The sequence below is a fragment of the Bubalus bubalis genome, chromosome 1 (genome assembly GCF_019923935.1).
Source record: "Bubalus bubalis isolate 160015118507 breed Murrah chromosome 1, NDDB_SH_1, whole genome shotgun sequence".
Lineage (NCBI taxonomy): Eukaryota > Metazoa > Chordata > Mammalia > Artiodactyla > Bovidae > Bubalus > Bubalus bubalis.
The window spans coordinates 108,999,323-109,019,517 of NC_059157.1; the positions used below are offsets into that span (position 1 = coordinate 108,999,323).

Genomic DNA, 20,195 nt, shown 5'->3' on the forward strand with positions numbered 1-20,195 from the left:
CTATGTGCACCGCTTAGCTTTTTTCCTGTTGCCATGGTTTCTCCTTAAGCTCTCCGCACCTCTCCTACACCCCCAACTCTTCCTGACACCCATGTACTCCTCTTTTTTACACGTGCTCCCATTCATCCATGTACCTTTAAACAGCGGTACCCAGAACTGAATATCCTCTCACCCACTGTCAACACTTAGGATACTGGAGAGGCATTTTGAGGGGTATATGGTCCTAGATTCTCACAATAGTTACCCATCAGTTGGGTCTTCAGTCGTAATGACAATCCCCCGTTAAATCACTTACCACTGGTGGACATTTCCCTCCTTCTCAGGCTAAATAAGCCTGTAACGTGGGAAATACTGTCTCTGAAATAAGCTAATTCTGCATTCTATCTCAGTGTGTCCCTTCTGCTTACAGAAATGCTTGTGGGGTTGTTAAAGGTAATCTTATTAAAAGAGACTCAGAATATTCAACAGAAACCTTGGAGAGCATCTAGCATGAAGTGCCTGAAGAGGTGGGAAGAAACTCTAAACATTTTATGCAGAAAAAAACCGAGGTCCAGAGGAGCTCAGTGACTCGCCCAGGGCCACAACTCAATTACAGCCTCAGAGCTGAGTCAGAAGCCCCAGGTGTCCCCACTCCCGGGCCAGCTTCCCCAGCCTCTGGGCGGGCCCTGCGCCCCGCAGCACAGCAGAGGGCTATGAGCCGGAGCCCACAGCTGCCATCCTCTCCCCCGCCCTCTGATTCTCTGAAAGCAGAGCACACAAACCCAGTCTGTACTGGAGGTTCAGAGCTACAAAGCCTGCATTATTTAACACCGACTTTAGCTATCTGGGATAGAGAATAAATAGCACTATAATAAAATCCATAAAATATACCAAATTGGATTTTTTTTTCAGGGATGCCTCCAAGCACAAGTTGGTAATCAAAAGGTTTTCTGAAAGACTAAAAATCGTGTTTGCTGTGTTAAAATTTCCCTGAACCTTAAGAACATCCCTGCTCCCCATCATCTACTAGCTGAATACTTTAGGCAGAGAGGTGTGTGTTACTCTAAGTCAGAAGGAAAAAGGACATTTTCAAAAGGCCTGATGAGGAATGCCTTCTCCAAAGCTTTAGAAGCCACGGCCACCTTAGGGTATGAAGGTCTTTAGCCCTCAAGGACTCTTCATGCTCTCCGGGCAGCAGCAGTCAAGGTGGCAGAAGAGAGAGTAGATGCCCTTGACACCAAGGTGAGAGAGTTAGCAGTAACTGCGAGTGGCAGTGATCTTTGCTATCCTTTTATAGATACTTGGGTTTGCAGGGCTGTTAATACTGAAGCCTCCTTGTTCCTCATAAGGCAGCTGCTGCTGCTGCTAAGTCGCTTCAGTCGTGTCCAACTCTGTGCGACCCCATAGATGGCAGCCCACCAGGCTCCTCCATCCCTGGGATTCTCCAGGCAAGAATACTGGAGTGGATTGCCATTTCCTTCTCCAATGCATGCATACATGGTAAGTCACTTCAGTCATGTCTGACTCTGTGTGACCCCATAGACAGCAGCCCACCAGGCTCCTCTGTCCACAGGATTCTCTAGGCAAGAATACTTGGAGTGGGTTGCCATTTCCTTCTCCAGTTCCTCATAAGGACTCAATCATAATTCAAACATGTGACCAGGTGATGATTGTAAAGTTTAGGAGTTGAAGGAGCCCTGTGGTCCATCAGTGTGGGGCAGCAATTAGCAATGCCCCCCAACCAACATGATTTCCCGGTTAATCTAGTATATTGAAAGAAAGCTTCCAAGTTCAAGAAGGTTTCATAAGCACACCCACTTACCTCTCTTCCAACCCAATTCTTACTGAAATAACTAAATGATATTGGTTAAAGAATGAAATCATAACAGTGACAGCATAAAAAAGAAGAAGAAGAGAGAGTGATTAGGGCATCAGAAAGTGTGAGGATGTCCTGGAAGCAGAAGGTGGGATGGGAGGGGTCTCACCACCTAAACACCAGACATAAGAGATGCTGCTCCCGGGGCAAGCTGGAGACAAGCCTAGCACTTTGGTGTCAATGAACAGCAGAGAGCAGGGAAGGGCTCTGTGGCAATCAGGTGAATTACCTGAAAAACTCTCTAGATCAACAAGCTAGCAAAGTGCTGACTTTGCTCTCAGGTATCACAGAACACAAAGGACAGAACCTCTGTCTGCTGGGGTGAAGCTTTATAACTATTCTCACAAAACTGAGCAGTTATCTGGATAAGGGTTGATGCGTGGGTGTTTGTGCAGAAAGGAGAACAAAGTCTCATGTATGTCTGTATTTCACATAGACCCTAAGGAAAGGAGGAGAAGGGGGGATCAGAAAAGGAGAATGGGAGGAGAAAAGAGCTCTCCTTCAGAATGTCCTCCCTTCTAACTTCAGCCACTGTGGCCCCTCACAGTGCCCAGCATTCGGCCCACGCACTCACACATTTCCGTCCCACAAGAGAAAGTCCTGTTGACAGACACCAGCACAACCACAGAGGAAACCACATCAGGAATACACACTAGTTAATCTAATCAACCCAGCCCTTCACCACACATCTTAACCAATAACCAGGACTCTCTAGACATCCGAGTGAAACCTAGAGAAAATGCAGCTCCACCACAGATTCTAAGCCAGATAACTGACTCAAAAAGAAACAGGTATTCCAGGAAGCACACGAGGACTGAAAGAGATCTAATTAGCATGCCCTGTGATAGCTGAAAGGGCTTCACATCTCTGTAAAACAAGACAGGTGTTGATCCAAAAGATGAAGAAAGAGGACCCCAAAAATGGAAAATGTGAAAGGAAAAGTTAAACGATATGGGTGATAAAAGTCAAGAAGTCCAACACCTATTTAAGAAAAGCTCCACACAGAAAGAGAAAACTGATACAATCCTTGTGGGGAAATAAAATAGAATGAAAGAAAATTTTCCAAAGTTTGAGACAGACAAGAATCTTCAGATTAAGCAAATTCTCCCAAGTGCCAAGTACGATTAGTAATAGAGCTCAATGAAATTTCAGAATCCCAAAGATAAAGAAAACAAATCTTAAAGGTTTGCCAAGAGAAAATAATCACTTATAAAAAAAGGATTAAACAATATTTTCAGTGTTTTATTTATCAAGCACTTATATGGCACTGAGTTTGGGCTTCCCAGGTAGCTCAGAAGGTAAAAATTTGCCTGCAGTGCAGGAGACCCAGGTTCAGTCCCTGGGTTGGGAAGATCCCCTGGAGCACAGAATGGCTACCCACTCCAGTATTCTTGCCTAGAAAATTCTGTGGACAGAGGAAGCTGGTAGGCTACAGTCCATGGGATCTCAAAGAGTCGGACATGACTAACACTTTCACTTTCACGTAGCAGTTATTAAATCCCAGGCCGTTTTCTAAGCATTTTAAAAAGAATAATTCCTTTAGTATTAAAGTATCACAATTCTTCTCATCAATAAACCTGAGTACTAGGACACAATCAACTAATATCTTTATAAAGTTGTTAAAAAAAAAAAAAAAAGAACGATTTTTAAGGCCAGAATCCCAGACGTATTTAAAGCAACAATCATAAGTTGGGCAAAATAAAGGCATTTTCTGACATTCATTGTTCAGAAGATTCACATGCCCCATGTGAAAAAAATACACTAAAAGCTATCTCAACACAATTAAAGAGTGATACATAAAGGCAATATAAAATTTAAGAAACGGTGGCAGCTGACTACGACCTAGAAGAAATGAAGAGAGATGAAATTAAACAATGATCCAGTGGACCCTAGCACTTGGGATATTCTCTTTGGAGCGCTGGTGATTTAGTGACACAGGATGAAACTGTCTTCTTTACGACCAGGCACCAAGCTTGGTGTGACAATGGATAATACATGTGCAATCAGACCACTGCAAATGCTTTTTGGATGGCTAATTTTTCTAATAAACTTATAGTCAAAATAAGAAAAATGTCATTACAGTATAAAGCATTAATGCAAATGAAAAAATACTACTGTAACAAAAATTGGAGAAAGGTAAAGGGAAAGAGACTGGGGAAAAAAATGTAAGAAAGATAAATACCACATCCTTCTGTCAAGGACTCAGCAAATATACTCGAACACTAATAAATCAAGAAAAGGAAGTATTAGTGATAATTTAAGATTATAATAATGAGCATCAGAACAACTAAGAATCAGAAACTACAAAACTAGTTACTGAGAATTTATGGGAACTCTCTGTGTTTTCTGCTCAATTTTTCTGTTAAACCTAAAACTACCCTAAAAAGTAGAGGCTGTTAATTAAGGGGAAAAAATAATTACTTGTGTGGAGTAGGCAGGTGGCCTGGTGCCTATTTCAATTATGATTAATAATATGTTTAACCTTAGACTAAATATCAGCACATCAAAATAGGATAGAGGTTCTTGACAAGTATATTTGATATTTATTATGGCTTTTTTATGGGCTTCCCAGGTGGCACCAGTGGTAAAGAACACACCTGCCAGAGCAGGAGACATGGGTTCGATTCCTGGGTCAGGAAGATCCTTGGAGGAAGGCATGGCAACCCACTCCAGCATTCTTGCCTGGAAAATCCCATGGACAGAGGAGCCTGGCTCTGTAGGATTACAGAGTCAGACATGACTGAAGAGACTTAGCACACACACACAAGGCTTTTTATATATTTGTCTTAAACCCATAAACTTTTTGAAAGCTTATCTGTGTATTATAGTCATTAACACAGAACTTTTATTACTATGCTCAATTGAAAAGGTTACTAGCAAAAACTGTAAAGAAATACCAAGATATGAATAATGATATCCCGTACTAATTTTCAACTTTCACCAATCACCTCATGTGTACACTGTCTAATCAGGACAGGTTTGGGCTAGGAGCCAAGGTCATCTTAGTGCCATCTGCTGCCTGTCTGGCCCTCCTTTAACCATGGCCCCCTGGCTCTGGACGGCCTTCTTAAACCTGGAACCCTTTTCTGGACCCTGCTGGCAATAGCTGCATCCTTCTACACACCTGACTTTCCGCTGCTTGTTCTGAATATGATGGCTCTGTGTTGCCAGGTCTCTGAGCGTCTTTCCTTACAGTGAACAGACCAACCTCCTACATTTTTCAGTGGACTCCTGCAATGGCACCCCACTCCAGTACTTTTGCCTGGAAAATCCCATGGACGGAGGAGCCCGGTAGGCTGCAGTCCATGGGGTCGCTAGAGTCGGACACGACTGAGCGACTTCACTTTCACTTTTCCTTTCATGCATTGGAGAAGAAAATGGCAACCCACTCCAGTGTTCTTGCCTGGAGAATCCCAGAGACGGGGAAGCCTGGTGGGCTGCGTCTATGGGGTCCCACAGAGTCGGACATGACTGAAGCGACTTAGCAGCAGCAGCAGCCTGCCTTTCTGGTTATGGAATCCTACTCTACAACTGCCTGGACTGAGGCTGGGCCCACCTCCGATTATTAGATGAAAGGGGAAAAAAACTGGGAATAAAGGGGTAGCTGGAAATTAGGAGAGTATTTTTTAAGTGCAGCTTGATCAAGAATATCTACCCTAGGTGATCTGACACCATCTCCTCCCATAGAGCCAAGGGAAAAGAGCTCAAATAGAAGCTTTCAGAGAATTTAATGTGTTCTCTCTGAAGCTGGGTGGACTGAATATCAATGATTAACTCATGCCTGTGAGACCCAAAAGGTAAGGGAAGTTATGGCTGGCCTCTCACAACAGGAGAGAGAGCTTCTCATACTGAGATCACGGCATTTCCAGTATTTGTGAGGGAAACCCATGTGAGTGTTCCTGGTAAGCCAGGTGTGATCTACTCTTGCACCTGTGTGGATCCTCATGGATCCTAGACAAGAGCCCCTGAGGGATAAGGGGACCCTCTAAGAGAGGCTGGGCAGGTGGCCAGCTGTAGGCCAGGAGCCTGAGTGGAATACGGGTGCACTGGGATACATAAGGAAACCTCGGTGAAAGGACAGAAAAGGGCACTGGGGGCAGTTCCAAAATACCTATCAGGATGACTAAAGAGACGGAGTGAGCAGTAAACCATTGTCAAGCCCAAGAAGCACTTACACCAGTTCACAGCAATAGTTATCAGGCTGGAAATGTTCTCTTCAACTGTGGGAGGCAGATTGCTAAGACACTTTCCACGATTCCTGCCCACTGGTAGCTACACCTTTGTGTAGACACGACCTGTGACTCGATCCTAATCAACAGAATATGCAAAGGTGTTAGGATTTTGTAAATGTGATTAACATCCCTAATCAGCTGACTTACAGGAATCAAAAGAGAGACTCTCCTGGGTTGGCTTGACCCTAATCAGGTGAGCCCTTCTAAGGAGCATCTAGAGCTCAGAGATGCTCCTTCCTGCTGGCTTTGAGAAAGCAAGCCACAGTGAGCTTTACAGGTGCAAGGAAATGAACTCTGCCTGCAAGCACATGACCTTGGAAGAGGATCCCAAGCCTCAGATGTGACCCCAAGAGTTACAGACATTGAGGGTTTCAAAGATGACTTCAGGGCAGACCTGCAGTATAAGATATAGTGCAAAACAATATACCCTTCTGTGAATCCAGATGCAAGTCCCACTGCAGTGGCTGAGGGATGAGAGGAGCCAGAAAGCTATCGCCATCGCCAATCCTAAACGTGAACCCTTAGAGGGCAGGGGTCATCTCCTTGTACTAATCACTCTATTCCCACACCTGGAAGAATGCCCAATATTTGTTTCATGTTCCATAAAGGTCTATCAAAGGGATGAAAGGCTGAAGGAAGTCATTAACTCCACTGACTCCATTAGTTTCAAGATGACCCTGCAAGTATAGAGTTTTGTCTAACAAGTGGACACAAACTTAGCCCCACACTCTCTCCCCTTTTGCCTTTCTCCCTTTATTCTATTAACATCAGTTCCAGTTACATCTACCTTTGTGTCGATGCCCCAGTTTTCTCTGCCTCTCATCTCTCTGGCTAGTCCTTCTTGGATTTCTCTAATCCTACTCTTTGGATTTTTCTTCTCACTCCCTTTGATGCCTCTGTTTTACCCCACACACTCATTTCCTGTTATCCCTTTCTTCATCTTGACTTTCTCCCTTTGCACCTCTTCCTCCCACCCCCTCATCCGTTTCATCTGTCCCTCTTGCCTCCACCTGCCTGGCCGTAATATTAGTTTGAAGTACATTTTATTTGTGATGTCTATTGATTAAAGTTTTATGTTCCTTGTTCTTAATTAACTTATCACTCATTCTGTGCCCATATATTGCTGTTGTATATTTCAAACAATAGATATATTGCTGATAAAGCTATTTGTAAATCAACGTTCTGTAAACTGAATTATTTTTCAAATGTGCTAGAAGAACTTCCCAGATAAAAGAATCCTTTGATGAAAAATTCAACAATTCTCAATAATGCATTTTCTGGTAAATCCTAGGCTTCAGATAATGACCATGTGAAATAAAACAAACTTACTTTAATGCCATCATCCATTATCATTCTGTCCCAGTTTGGGTGGATCTCCTCAAGACAGATATTAGATCTCAAAAAAGTCTGTAAAAAGGAACTAAATAATCTCCCCAGTAGTTTCTTTTTTATGAAAATGGAAATATTGGAAGATGAAGGATGAGTAACAACATGTTCAAAGTCTGCAAATTTATAAAATGTAAAAATACGAAGAGCATTCATTCATGATACACATACAAGTATGGTTACTACTATATTCTAGGCACTCAGGTAGGTACTGAGGATAAAAAACTTGATTAAGACACAGTATTTGCCCTCAAGGACTCACATCTAATAGGATACAGAGACATATAAATAAGTAATTCCAAAACAATGTGTAAGTATTATAAATAATGGTAGCATGCATTTATTAAATTAAAAAAAAAAAAAAAAGGCTCAGCAGAGGCACCAGATGGGGAAAAAAGGTCACAAGAGCAGACACTGGGTCTGTTTTTGTTTGCTGTTTTATCGTCAGTGCTCGCACAGAACCCCACTTACCTTCAAAACAGCTGTTGTTAAATCATTGCATGATCCCTTTGCTGTGGTACAAGGTAAAGGTGGCAAATGAATGAAGGCTTCAGTGAGGAGAGGGTGGTACACCAGGCCTTCAAGGAAAACAGATATTCTGTAGAGAGACAAGGATGGAATCAGCATTGAATAGAAGAAGCCATGCATTTGAAGTATAGAGGTGAGAAAGAACACTAAACCCTCAAGAATTAAATTTTGAGCAAGCACAAGTCGTTCACAAAAGCCCTCTCTCATATTATCAGTGGGAAGGCTGATTTAATTCTTTCATGTGTGGTTCAATATTTTGTTTTTCCTCTTGATGCCTTTTTCTTTTCTTATCATTGAGTTGCTTCCTGTCTCTCTTATGCCACTTTGCCCTAACTGGTCCCTCAAGAGTCTACTCATTCTTCCTACTGCCAGCCCCCTCCTTTGTATGCTCCTTAGTCACTGTCTTATCACAATTGTTTGAGGTCATTCCGCACCAGGTATATGTTAGGGCAAAAATGTACTTTCATTCTAAATGCATCGTGAATTGCCCCATAGGACCCATTAGATACTGTATACTACTGTGTGGATTTCCCCAGGTAGCATGAACTTACATCCAGAATTTTCCAGGACAATGTTTATTTCAAACACTCTCAAAGTCCCTGAAGTTTGAATATTTCATCTCCTATCTCTGTCTCCCAGTCTGATCGCACAGCATGAAACAGCACAAATTCTTTTGTTAGACCATGTGTCACACACAATTTTTGCTTCAGACATTCTGAAGACCAGATTTAAGGAATCTTGTCCCCTGTGACAGTTTGTATGTCCTTACATTTGCTGCAACAGCTTCCCTACTTCAAGGCTGTCTAGAATGGGAGTGTTTGCAATGACTGTGTTCCTATTGGCTGAAAACTGGAGGTCACCTTGCCCTTAGGAAGGACAGGAGAGGTGACAGAGAGGCTGAAGAGGACACAAAGCATATGGACCTTGCAGACAGACAGGCCTAAACCCAAATCCCAGCTCTACCGCCTACAAGCCAGGGAACTGCCTTCCACTGAGCTGGTCTTTGCCCGTCAAAGTGTTCTTCCTTCTTCACCTGGGAGTGAAACAGAGCCAGCAGCTTCTCCCCCAGCAGCTGGAGCATGTCACCCATTAGTATGTAACACAACAGGTGCCCATGGCCTTGCCCACCCCAAGATCACCTCCTGCCAACAGCCACACGTGCCCCTCTGCTACCTGCATTTGCAGGCATGACCCACACCTGAACCCTTGTCTCCTCTGATTAGTCTCCCATTGACTCCCCCTGCTCCAGGGTCTCTGAGCTGTAATACCCAAAGCAAACCTCTGACTCACACAACCCCCGTGGCACAGGCAGGGGTCCTTACCGGGGGTGGGGCGCAGTAGTGTGTTGTGAGCTACAAAGTTGAGATCCTGCCTCTCCCCCTCAGGGAGGCTGCCTGGCATTACAGTGGGTGGGCCCGCACAGATGTGCCCTGTCCTGTTGAAGAGGGCACACCACCACAGTCACACAAGGGCAGGCGAGTGTCTTTTCCTAAATCACACACACACACTGGATGTGCCAGCAGCTGCCCCTTTCCTGACCGAGTCAATGTTCTCCAGGCAGCTGCCCACATCCTGCCCAGCCCTGATCCACCACCGACGGCCTGCTCGGGTGGGGCCCCCTTCTCAATCCCTCAGCTGCCCTCCCCCAGCATTCCCCCTGCCTTCCCCACTCCCCTTTCATCCTTTCATACGCCTTGGTCGTTGTATGGAAATGTAAAGGCCACACATTTCATCATGAGTTACACCAGATCCTCTTAACTCTGACCCTTCGTGACTCCAAAGCAGCCGCCTGAAGCCAAGGCCCAGGAAGGACGACACAAAACGTGTGGGCAGCACTTTCTAAGAGCTAAAATACGGACCCAATTTACATGGTGATTTGCATTTGTGTATAAATTATACATCAATATGTATCCTCCCAAGACAGTGAGTTACTAAAATAGTTTTGCTACTTTCTAACTTGTCATTGCTCAATTTTTCTTCTCCCCCTTGCAGCAACACCCACACATACCTACTCCTTCCTCAGGAGAAAGACAGTGAGGAAAAACGGGAAGAAAGAAAGAACAGGATAAGAAGGAAGTAGGGGAGAAAATGGAGCAAAGGAGGGAATGAAGCTCAGAAAAGGAAAATATCAATGAAATAATAAACACATTTGAGCGATTAAATACCAGCTACCACTGAAATCAGCTTATAATGATGATTAAACACCATCTAATCCAACTCAAAGAAAACAAACTAGAAAATCAAATATACGCACCCTCTCCATGATTTCCTACTTATGTCAGATAAAAGTTATTAGAGCTTAAGTTCTACAGACAACTTCTCTAATAGGTCTCTTGGGTATGCATGTGTATATATTCAGGCTTTTACCAGTAAGCAAATGTCACAAAATACTTCAGCTACAACTGTTTTGTGCCCACATTAAACTGGATTTCAATGTGGCACAGGCAACGGATGGAGCAAGACAAAATGGGCCACAGACAATGCTATTACAGTGAGGACTTCTCTTCCCCAGCCCAGCCCGGCTCCTGTCTCCAGGCAACCGTGTATTCACTGGAGGAGTCCCACTTCCCTGACCAATCACTTTCTTTCTCCTAGGAATCAGAACTTGGGATTCAGAGATGCTGGGCAGCTTGGGCTCTTTACTCGAACTCAGGAGCTGCATTTGCCCTTAGGGTACAGCCAACTTCCACTGGCAAGAGGAAACAAATAACAATGGCAGCAAGAGAGAAATGAAGTAGAGGGGAGAGCTGGAGGCTGACAGCCTATCTGTGCCTTGGTTCTGATGGATTCCTAGCTCCAGGCTGCAGTCCTGTTTTCTGCCCTTGAAAACTCTGGGACATCTATGTGTTCTTAGAATAATCCCACCCTACTCCCCCACCTTTCTGCTCCAGCCAGTTTGTGTAGATTTCTGTCATTTGCACCAAAAGAACCTTGACTAAGACTATTCAATCAAATTAATTCAGAGGCATTTCCAACTTGATTTTGAATTTCTAATTACTTCTTAAATTTATTTGATGTGTTCTGTGACTGTAAGATTCTTTTTTTTTTGTTTTGTTTTCTATGAAATAAATCTGAACTCTTGAGGATATAGTCAGTTTTGTCTGAGGAACTTTCCTTAAAAGTGTTATATTTTCACCCATAAAAATATCAGATACTGTAGGGACATGTATCACTTTGTGTTGCACAAAAGATTATGACTTTGTGAATTGCACATCTTGGAAAATAAAATACTGTGAAGTTCAATAAAATTCTCACCCGTGGGTCTCACTTCTTCATTTCCGCCGTCAAAATACCAATACCTCATTAAATGTGAACAAACACTGGAAATGTGCTAATTCAGTTAATAAATGCATGGAAAGAGCAAAGGCACAAATAATGAAAAAGAGCAGCAAGAAGGAGGCAATAATAATAGAAAGGAATAGATCTGATAAATCCTACAGGGCAGGCAGCAGGCTTGATAAGTAATTTATTATTGTAGACAGAAAGTGGGACATGGCAGAGGAGAAATAGAACCAAAAAGAGGAATCCAGGCCGGCCAGAATAGGGCTGTTCTCTCGGCCATACTTGTTGGCACATTCAGAATTTAATATCAGAACCCCATTGTTTCACCAATTCTTTCCAGTTGGTTGTATTACCACAGGCCAGAGCTAACGTATGATAAAATGCACATCCTTCGCATCACACGAAACAACACTGAACCAGTAATTCTCAACTAATAGTTTTTGTGTTTCAACAAAGATTTCTGTTGCAAGCTCATATGGTAACTTATTTAATAATCCATGCAGTGTTCATCACTAGGATAGGAACAGACTAGAAGCTACATGTGTGATAAGAAACAAGCCCTGCCTTTAGTGGATACAAGTTTTGGCTCAGTCCTGTGTTCATGCTCTACTTACTCCACTCACAGCTACTAATATAACTCACATGGGATTGAAAACCATAGAACCATGATTATCTTTATTAATATTCAGTAGTAATATTGAATATTACTATAGTATAGTAGTAATATTCAGTAATAATATTCAGAATACTATTAATATTCTATGCCAGGGATTGTATTTTTATATATGTGTGTATATATATATATTACATATAATTATTTTTATAACTCTATAGGGTAGGTATTACTCTACCTATTTTACAGATATGCAAACTGGGGTTCAAAAAATTAAGTAAACGTGCCCAAATCACACAGTACGTAAATGAGGGAGCCAGGATGGAACCCAAGCCTCTCTTACTCCATAGTCTCTGTATTTCTAGTTTCATCTGGATTCAACATAAACTACACTAAACTGTCAATGAAAAATGAAAATAAAGGCATTTCCTCACTCAATTGCTTATTAATTTGATTGATTTTGTAATGAATATTGACCACCACGCTGCACAACTTCAAGGGTCACCAATCATGAAACATCCCCCCAGTAGCCCCTTCCTCCCAGCACAATGTGGCTGGTGCCCCAGAACTGCACAACTAACAGATTGCAGCACCATTGGACAAGGCATCCTGAATGACACAAAACAGGAAGACACTCATTTTCGATTTGGGGGATAAGTAAAGTCCTCACTAACCTTACAGCAAACAGTCATTAAAGTTATAACAACTCCTCGAGCAAGGTTAGAACAGAGGACATTGCAAAGGAAGTGTCCAGCTTCCCCGAGAGCTGCTTGGGGAGATTCGTAAGGGAGCCCTGTAAACACCAGGAGCATCTTGCTGGCTGCACAGGTGGCCTTGCATGGTCAAACACATTCAAAGACCCGACAGGGAAGCGAGGCGAATGGGAAAAGCCTTTCACATTTTTTAATCTTCTGTGTTGATTTATCTTCCCCTGTGCTGAGAGTGGAAGTAAGGCATTCTCCTCGCCTCCTCCCAATTTCTCCTCCTTCCCAACTTGTACATGTGCGCATGCACGCATGCATACACACACACACACACACAATCAATTTAAATTTATAATTCATTGGTGTTCCTCTTCATTCAGGTTTCAGTGACTCAATTTTAGGGAACGCAAATCCATGTTCTCATGCCACCTGCCCTGGCTCAGTGATCACTTGTCAGTAAACTGACTTTAAATGAATATACATGAAATTAAAGGACATTTGAAAAGGCCTGCAGTTCTAAGAATAGACATTAGAGAGTATTAAAAAGTAATGAATCCATATTTGGACACCAAGTAAACTTCTCTTCCTGTTATTTCTTTGGCTCATGTATATCTGATAATGCACTTGTGCCTCTAAAGTTAGGTATATTAGGTCAGGGATTCAATTTTGATTTTCTTTTCACATACCTAACATGATCTATTGCTACAGTTCCATAAAAATATTAAATCGATGCTAATCACATATGTATGTGCAAATGTATATGAATAAACACACACACAGTCCTCACCCAGAGATAAACTGCATCTGTTCACCCTCTCCTTCCATTGGTATCTAAGTTTTTACTGTTACCAAGGAAAGAAGACATTAATGTTTTGCTCTAGTAGTCAGAAGATTGGAAGCAGTAAAACAGATGCACCACGGTCATGTAAGTTTTTTTCTCTAAAGACCAAAAGGAAGCAAATCTAATTGGTGGATACATGAATCAGGGCTGCCTTTTCAAAAAGATTATTTTCTTGTCTCTGACTTTCCTCTCGCTCTATCCAACACCTCATCTCTGCAAATACAGGGCCTGTTTTATAATGAATCTCAGGAAACCCTGCCTGTCACTCAGCCATTCAGGGAGCAGTCCTCCATGGCATGGCACGTCCCATCACAGGTGGCTATGCCTGCTGAGAAGACATCAGAGAGTCCCCAGTGAGAAGAAAAACCACAAAACAGAAGCCTTTAAAATCAAATCAAGTTTTCAGTGAGAAAGGTTGTTTCAGTTAGGGGAGGAAGAGAGCTCAGAGGAGATGGGGACCAGAGCCAAATGCCAAGTATCCTCTTCAGGATAAAGGGAAATGCAGATAAGTGGTGCCACAGAGCAAATCAAACCTGCCTGGTCCTTACAAACTTGAGCTTCAAAAAAATACAGGTTCCTGGGTGCCACCCAAAAGCTGTTGAGTCCAAACCTCTGGGCATGGAACCTAAAAATCTACCTTTTCAAAGTGCACCAGATGATGGGAGCTCATTCAAGTTTGGAACCATGGCCTTTTAAGACACACAGACACACTCTCTCTTGTCCAATTAGAAGCTGACAAAGATCCTGAAGGGGGGACAGGTTACTTGGACCCCTGAGACCCTGTGTAGGGTGGGGAACTAAACTGTCCCTAAACTGTTTAGGGACAGAGGAACAGTAGTTCTCAGTGAACAAACCATAACAGGAGATAGATTTAGTATAATTTAGACATTCACTCATAGCTCTGGAATTCAGTGGCAAGAACAGGAATGCAAAGGAAAATATAGATGCAGAAGACGTTAGACAGGAAAATTTAATGCAACGTGTGGACTGGTTGAATATGAGGTGTGTTCAGACACAGTGATTCTGAGGTTTGGATGTGTGTCCCAGGGCCAGCATTTTCTGTCTACTCCACAACCACCATCCTGTTCTTTCTTCTCACCACTGCAACAGCCTCCAGACCAGGGGCCCCATTCCTTGACAATCCATTATCTTCCTCACGGATCGCGGTCACCCAAAAATATAAATGAGATCATTTCACCCCTTACTTAACCTGGCCTCAAGGCCCTTCGTGATCTGACTCAGCCTCATCCTTTCCCACTCTCCCTTCCACATCACTTTCCCACCCACATCATTTTCTTTGACTTGCACAGTTTCCTCCCACTGCCTGAGATGTCTGTCCTTCTCAAGGCTGATTCATTACTCAGATCTCAGGTCAAATATCACTTCTGTAGGGAAGACACCCCTCACCCCCAAGTCTAAGTCAGATCCCTTGTTATACACTCTCATGGCTCCTTGTTGCTCTTTTCATCAGTAGTAAAGTATATTTTTGTGATTATATGATTAATGTCTAACTCTCCTATGGAAATGTAAACTCCACTAAAGCAGAAACTTTATCTTTCAGTCCATAATCTGCCCAACATCTAGAATAGTGTCTCAACTATAATATTTGTTTTACTAGGAAAAAATAGAAACCCAATGTACTTGGATGGCTGGGATAATCAGTACCACTGGAGAGACAGGAAAGCCAGGAAAGGAAAAAAAAAAAAAAAAAAAAAAAACACAAGAATCATTTGATTTCAAGTACTGAGAATATTTGACAGCAGCAAATGCAAGGTGGTCTTTAAGTAAAAGATAATAAGTGTTATTACAATGACATTTGACTTTAACAGATAATTGATAATGTATGTTGTACTCTAAGGCTGAAAATAAAAACTTGGAACATATAATCATTTAAGTGGTAGTTAAATCCTGAGAAATCCAAACGAAAAGCTGCACATAAACAATAACAGAGGACCAAATACGGAATCTAAAGGATCGCCCATGGTTAGGGAGTGGGAGGACCCAGTGAGAGAAGGATGGACACACGCAGCCAGGGCATGAATAGAGAGCTCAGTGATGTCAAATGTGGCCGAGAAGACAAGACCGTGAGGATTGAACGGGCTGTTGCTTCTGGCACAAATCTGCTCTTTGAAATGCCGAGCACTTGGAAGACACTGAAACTGTCTTGGAGCTTGGGTAAAGAAGTGGGCAGATAGATTTTAAAAAGCCTATTTTCAAACACTTCCCTATATACATCTGCAAATGCAATCCCAGCCTCTTGAATCGTGCCCCACAGCAGGCATATTAAAAGCTCTTGCGTGAGTCCCTTCCTCACTTTTCCACCCTCATTCAGACTTGAGCTCTATTTCCACTTTGTTCAACAGCATCTGTTTGGAAGGTTTTCCAGCCTAGCACACACTGTGTGGTTAGGCATGGTTGTTCACCATGCCTTCCCATTCCCTTCTGGATAGTGGCATCTTATTGTTATTGAAAAGATAATGACGAAGGCACCCATAGTGAAGGAGCCTGCCCAAATCTTCCCCAGATTAGAACTCAGAATTGGTTCTAATTGGAACCAATTATATGACACATTCTCAATGAAAGTTTACTGAGCCTATGGTTGATGTTATGGCCATTGATCTGTCTTCAATGTACTCACTTTTTATCTCAGCAGAGCAGAATCTGTTGTGTTATAAATATCTGTGAAACATTTTATTAAATGTGAACGCAAAATTCCAAATATATAGCAGCATACCTTCTTGAGACACTAACTAGCAAACATAAAGGGAGAGACTGGTTTGGGAAAAATACTAAAAATGTCAGTTGATGGGAGTTTCTACTGGTCTATCATAACCCTGACATGCTAAAGTGTGTAAAAGATGAATCAGATAAAAGTCAAAGAAGTTACTAATTTAAGATTTCCCATAAAACCATAAGGCAATACTGGAAATAAACATATGTACTCCATCATCTAGCTTAGAGCATAGGGGAAAAAAAGCTAAAAAAAAAAAAATAGATTTGATCAATTTGCATCTAGAAGCAACCACTAAGAAAGCCACTTTCTTCTAATATTGATTAGCAGACAGAGGAAAATCTAAAAAAGAGTTTTACCAAATTGTTGCTCCCCACCCAACATCTCTCTCTAGATCCAGTTCACTTGGCAAATGTGCCCACATGCAGACAAGCCCATCTATGCACTTCTAGGACCAGTGGCATAATCATTTATCACAATGTTCACATGTGAACTTAAGAGACTGATGATTAAGATAGACAAAAAAGGGAAGTTAAACTCCTCCAACCAAAACCCGTTTTTGACATCATCAGCCTTGTGTTCCCAACCCTCCTGTTCACCCAAAGGATTGATGTGCTCCTTATAAATAGCCCCAGATATATGAAGAATGGATTTAATTGTCCACAATTTCATGAGTCATCAGCATATCCTCCAGAAGTGTAAGGAAACAGACCATAGTCCCTCTCTCTTGATAGTACGTTCAGACCACACCTGACATCTGTAATCCACCCTTGGAGCCATACATTATTAGGGATGTATACAACCTGAAGTAAGTCCAAACCTCAGTAGACAGACAACCTCAAATAATGTCCTATGAAAACAAATTGAAGTTGAGGCTATTTTTCTCAGAGACAGGTAAGACAAGGTGAGATGCAAGGTGGGGAGATAAGAGGGTAACAGTGCATTGTTGAGCTGTCCACCAAAATCACTGATTTTTCAATCTTCCCCACTATACTGTGGGCATCATAAGCACAGTGACCATTTTTCAGTGTACTAGGGCTCCAAGGCAGGTCTGGGACTAAACAAAATATTCAATAAATATTTGGCTTTTTGAAAAAGTAAACAAATGATAACTTCCTTCTAATTTTCAAAGAACTGTGATACAGAAAGGTGAAATTTGCTCTTTGTGGTCCCAAACGATAGAATCAAAAACAATGAGTAGAGAAGGTATAAGGAGAAAGCTTTCATATTAATGCAGTAAGTCCCCCACATATGAACAAGCTCTGTTCCAAGAGTGCATTTGTAAGTCCAACAAATTTAACCTTGGTGTCCAACTAACACAATTGACTCTATAATACTGTACTGTAATAGGTTTATAATACTTTTCACACAAATAATACATGAAAAACAAACAAGGGCCTTCCCTGAGAGTCTAGTGATTAAAACTTCACCTTACAATGCCAGGGGTACAGGTTCAACCCTTGGTCGGGGAGCTCAGATCTCATATGCTTCATGGCAAAAAAAAACAAAAAAAAAACAACACAGACGCAGTACTGTAACAAGTTCAGTAAAGAATTTTAAAATGGCCCACATCAAAAAAAATCTTTAAAAACAAAGAAAAGTAAAACATTTTGAATCTTACAGTGCAGTACCTTGAAAAGTATCATAGTACAACATAACAGCTGGCATACAGGGGCTGGCATTGAGCGAACAGGCAAGAAGAGTTACTTACTGGAGGAGGGGGAGGAGGTGGCAGATGGTAGAGCTGAAGGGCCATCAGCAACAGGAGATGGAGGGGAAGCTGCAATTTCACTCACATCTGACGGCGATGACACAGGTTCTGGTTCCTTGCTGGATTCAATTCTAGCTACCCTCTTGAAAAAATGATCAGTGATGTCTGGATGGTGGTTCTTTTTTCCTCATCGTGGATGATGCAGTAGCCCTGGACTCCATTCTGAACGACTGCTGCAACCTTCGTGTACCTTTCTATGTTTGGGCCCTGTGCCTCAAAAAGTAACGGTGCCTCCTCAAATAGAGCTAACTTACGTGCTTGGACACGCAGACAATATTCGCATCTTTGAAGGTTCACAACCTGAAGGTTCTTATGTAGGGGACTTACTGCATAAAAAGACCTTCCTACAGAGCTCTTATTTAGGGATTGAGCTCTTTCTTCCCTGGGAGTATCTTAACAGAGATCAGCCATGTCTGAGCTCTTATTTAGGGATTGAGCTCTTTCCTCCCTGGAAGTATCTTAACAGAGATCAGCCACGTCTGAGGCAGTGACAGCAATGCAAAGGAGATTGAAGCATCAAGTGAGTTGACTTTGGTCATGGCTCTCAAACTTGGCTGCAAAGTAGAAACAGTTAGGGTTTTGTTTTTGTTTTAATGCAGACACCTAGGCACAATCCCAAGAAACTTGATTTCCGTTGGTCTAGGGCATGAAGATTTTAAAATACTCCCAGATGATTCTACTGTGCAACTGCAGTTGAGAATCATTAGTCTAGATGAAAATTTAAGATTCTTTCCAAACTTAGATTCTGTGATTCTCCATCTCAGGAAATGGGAGCTTCCACTCAAAATAGTCCAATTTTGACTGACTGCCTAACTCATTAGATGTTCTCTAACACTGATTAAACTAATGAGGCATCTAAAGCAATATTCCAAACAGAAGGATAGAAAATTGGCCAGAGAAAGACAGAGAGGGAAAGAAAGGGAGAGCAGGGGAGAGGAGACAGAGAGAGGCAGCAGGGAGAGCAAGCTGTATTAAAGCATATATCTTAATTTGTAGTTTGTGACTTCTAAATAATTGAATTTGCACTTTATCAAAATTTCAGAAAGTGCTGGCTGTCCAAACATGAGAAGTTCTTCTCCTGATGTTTCCTGATATGGAAGCATCACCAGTTGGATCACCAGTAGGTGTGGATTTAATCAGAGGCCTCAAAATTCTCAAATCTCAAAATGCTATTTGACCTTTCAGCCTGAAGACTGAAAATACCCGAAGTGAATGGAAGAGTACATATGGTTGTTAGAATGCAAGTAGGTGACAATCAGATAATTTCATATGCTGCTTTTCATCCTGAACTATTTTAGTTAAAGTCTGCTCTTTGGTAAATGAATAATTCACTTATATTTCAAATGTATTTTAAATGCATCCCATTTGAAAGCAAGCTAAGATATATTTAAATAATGTTATCACTTCTTAATAGGTTGAGAAGTGGTTTGGGGTGCTGCTCTAGACAGAAGCAGCCAGTCAGCTGTGCACCTAGTAAAATGGAGATGGGATGGGCACTGGACCCTTTTCTTCAATCCAATAACAGGAGGCAAATTCCACTGGATAGGGTTCACAGTTTCAGGGTTCCTTTAACTTAGCTTCCCAGATCCTGATTTTGCCACCCACGTCTGTTCAGTGTTTAGTTCCCCACTACCTGTGGTTCCCTATGATTGAGGATTCAATTCATCTAGACTTACATTCATAGATAAGACCATAATTCTAGAATAAATTTATGTCATTAAGATATAAACATCTTAAAAACATGCTTAGACAAATATAATTAATTTCCAACAAAGAAAGTTAGGGGTGAAAAGGCACACTGCCATGTCACTAATAAGTGTTCAAACATGCTTAATATAAGGCAGAGACTGAAGGTCAGGTCTTCAGGCAGAGACAGATATGTGATGGCTATCATTCAAGCAACATAGATGCTCCTTTTTAAACCACTACTGTTTGAACAGAGTGGTTAAGAATGATTACTATGTTTCTGGCAAGAAGGCTCAGAAACTGAAAACATGATTACATTCAAGAATAAAAATCCCATCTGGAACTAAAATTCATGGACAAATAATTTTATCTATACCACTACTGTCTTTTTATATTCTGTTCCATGTAAAGTAAGTTCTATAAAATAAGAGGAACTGGGGTAGAAAGTTCTGAGTGAGTGAGGTTTTCAATCTCAAATAGGATGAGCAGGGAAGGTCTTACCAAAAATGTAACATTGGAGCAAAGACCCTAAGACACTGAGACAACTATGCACACATGTGGAATGA

General features: G+C 41.8%; 1 long non-coding RNA gene across 2 annotated transcripts in view; it reads right to left on the reverse strand.

The window, feature by feature from the left end:
* LOC123333419 overlaps nucleotides 1-20,195 on the reverse strand; it is a 56,599-nt gene that overhangs the window by 25,545 nt on the left and 10,859 nt on the right. The window contains exons 2-3 of one of the 2 annotated variants that reach the window (XR_006550758.2): nucleotides 7,945-8,071; nucleotides 6,031-6,163 (exon numbers count right to left, since the gene is read on the reverse strand). This is a non-coding gene — a long non-coding RNA (uncharacterized LOC123333419). The remainder of the gene's footprint in view (nucleotides 1-6,030; nucleotides 6,164-7,944; nucleotides 8,072-20,195) is intronic. The other variant, XR_006550759.2, reaches the window with a different exon arrangement.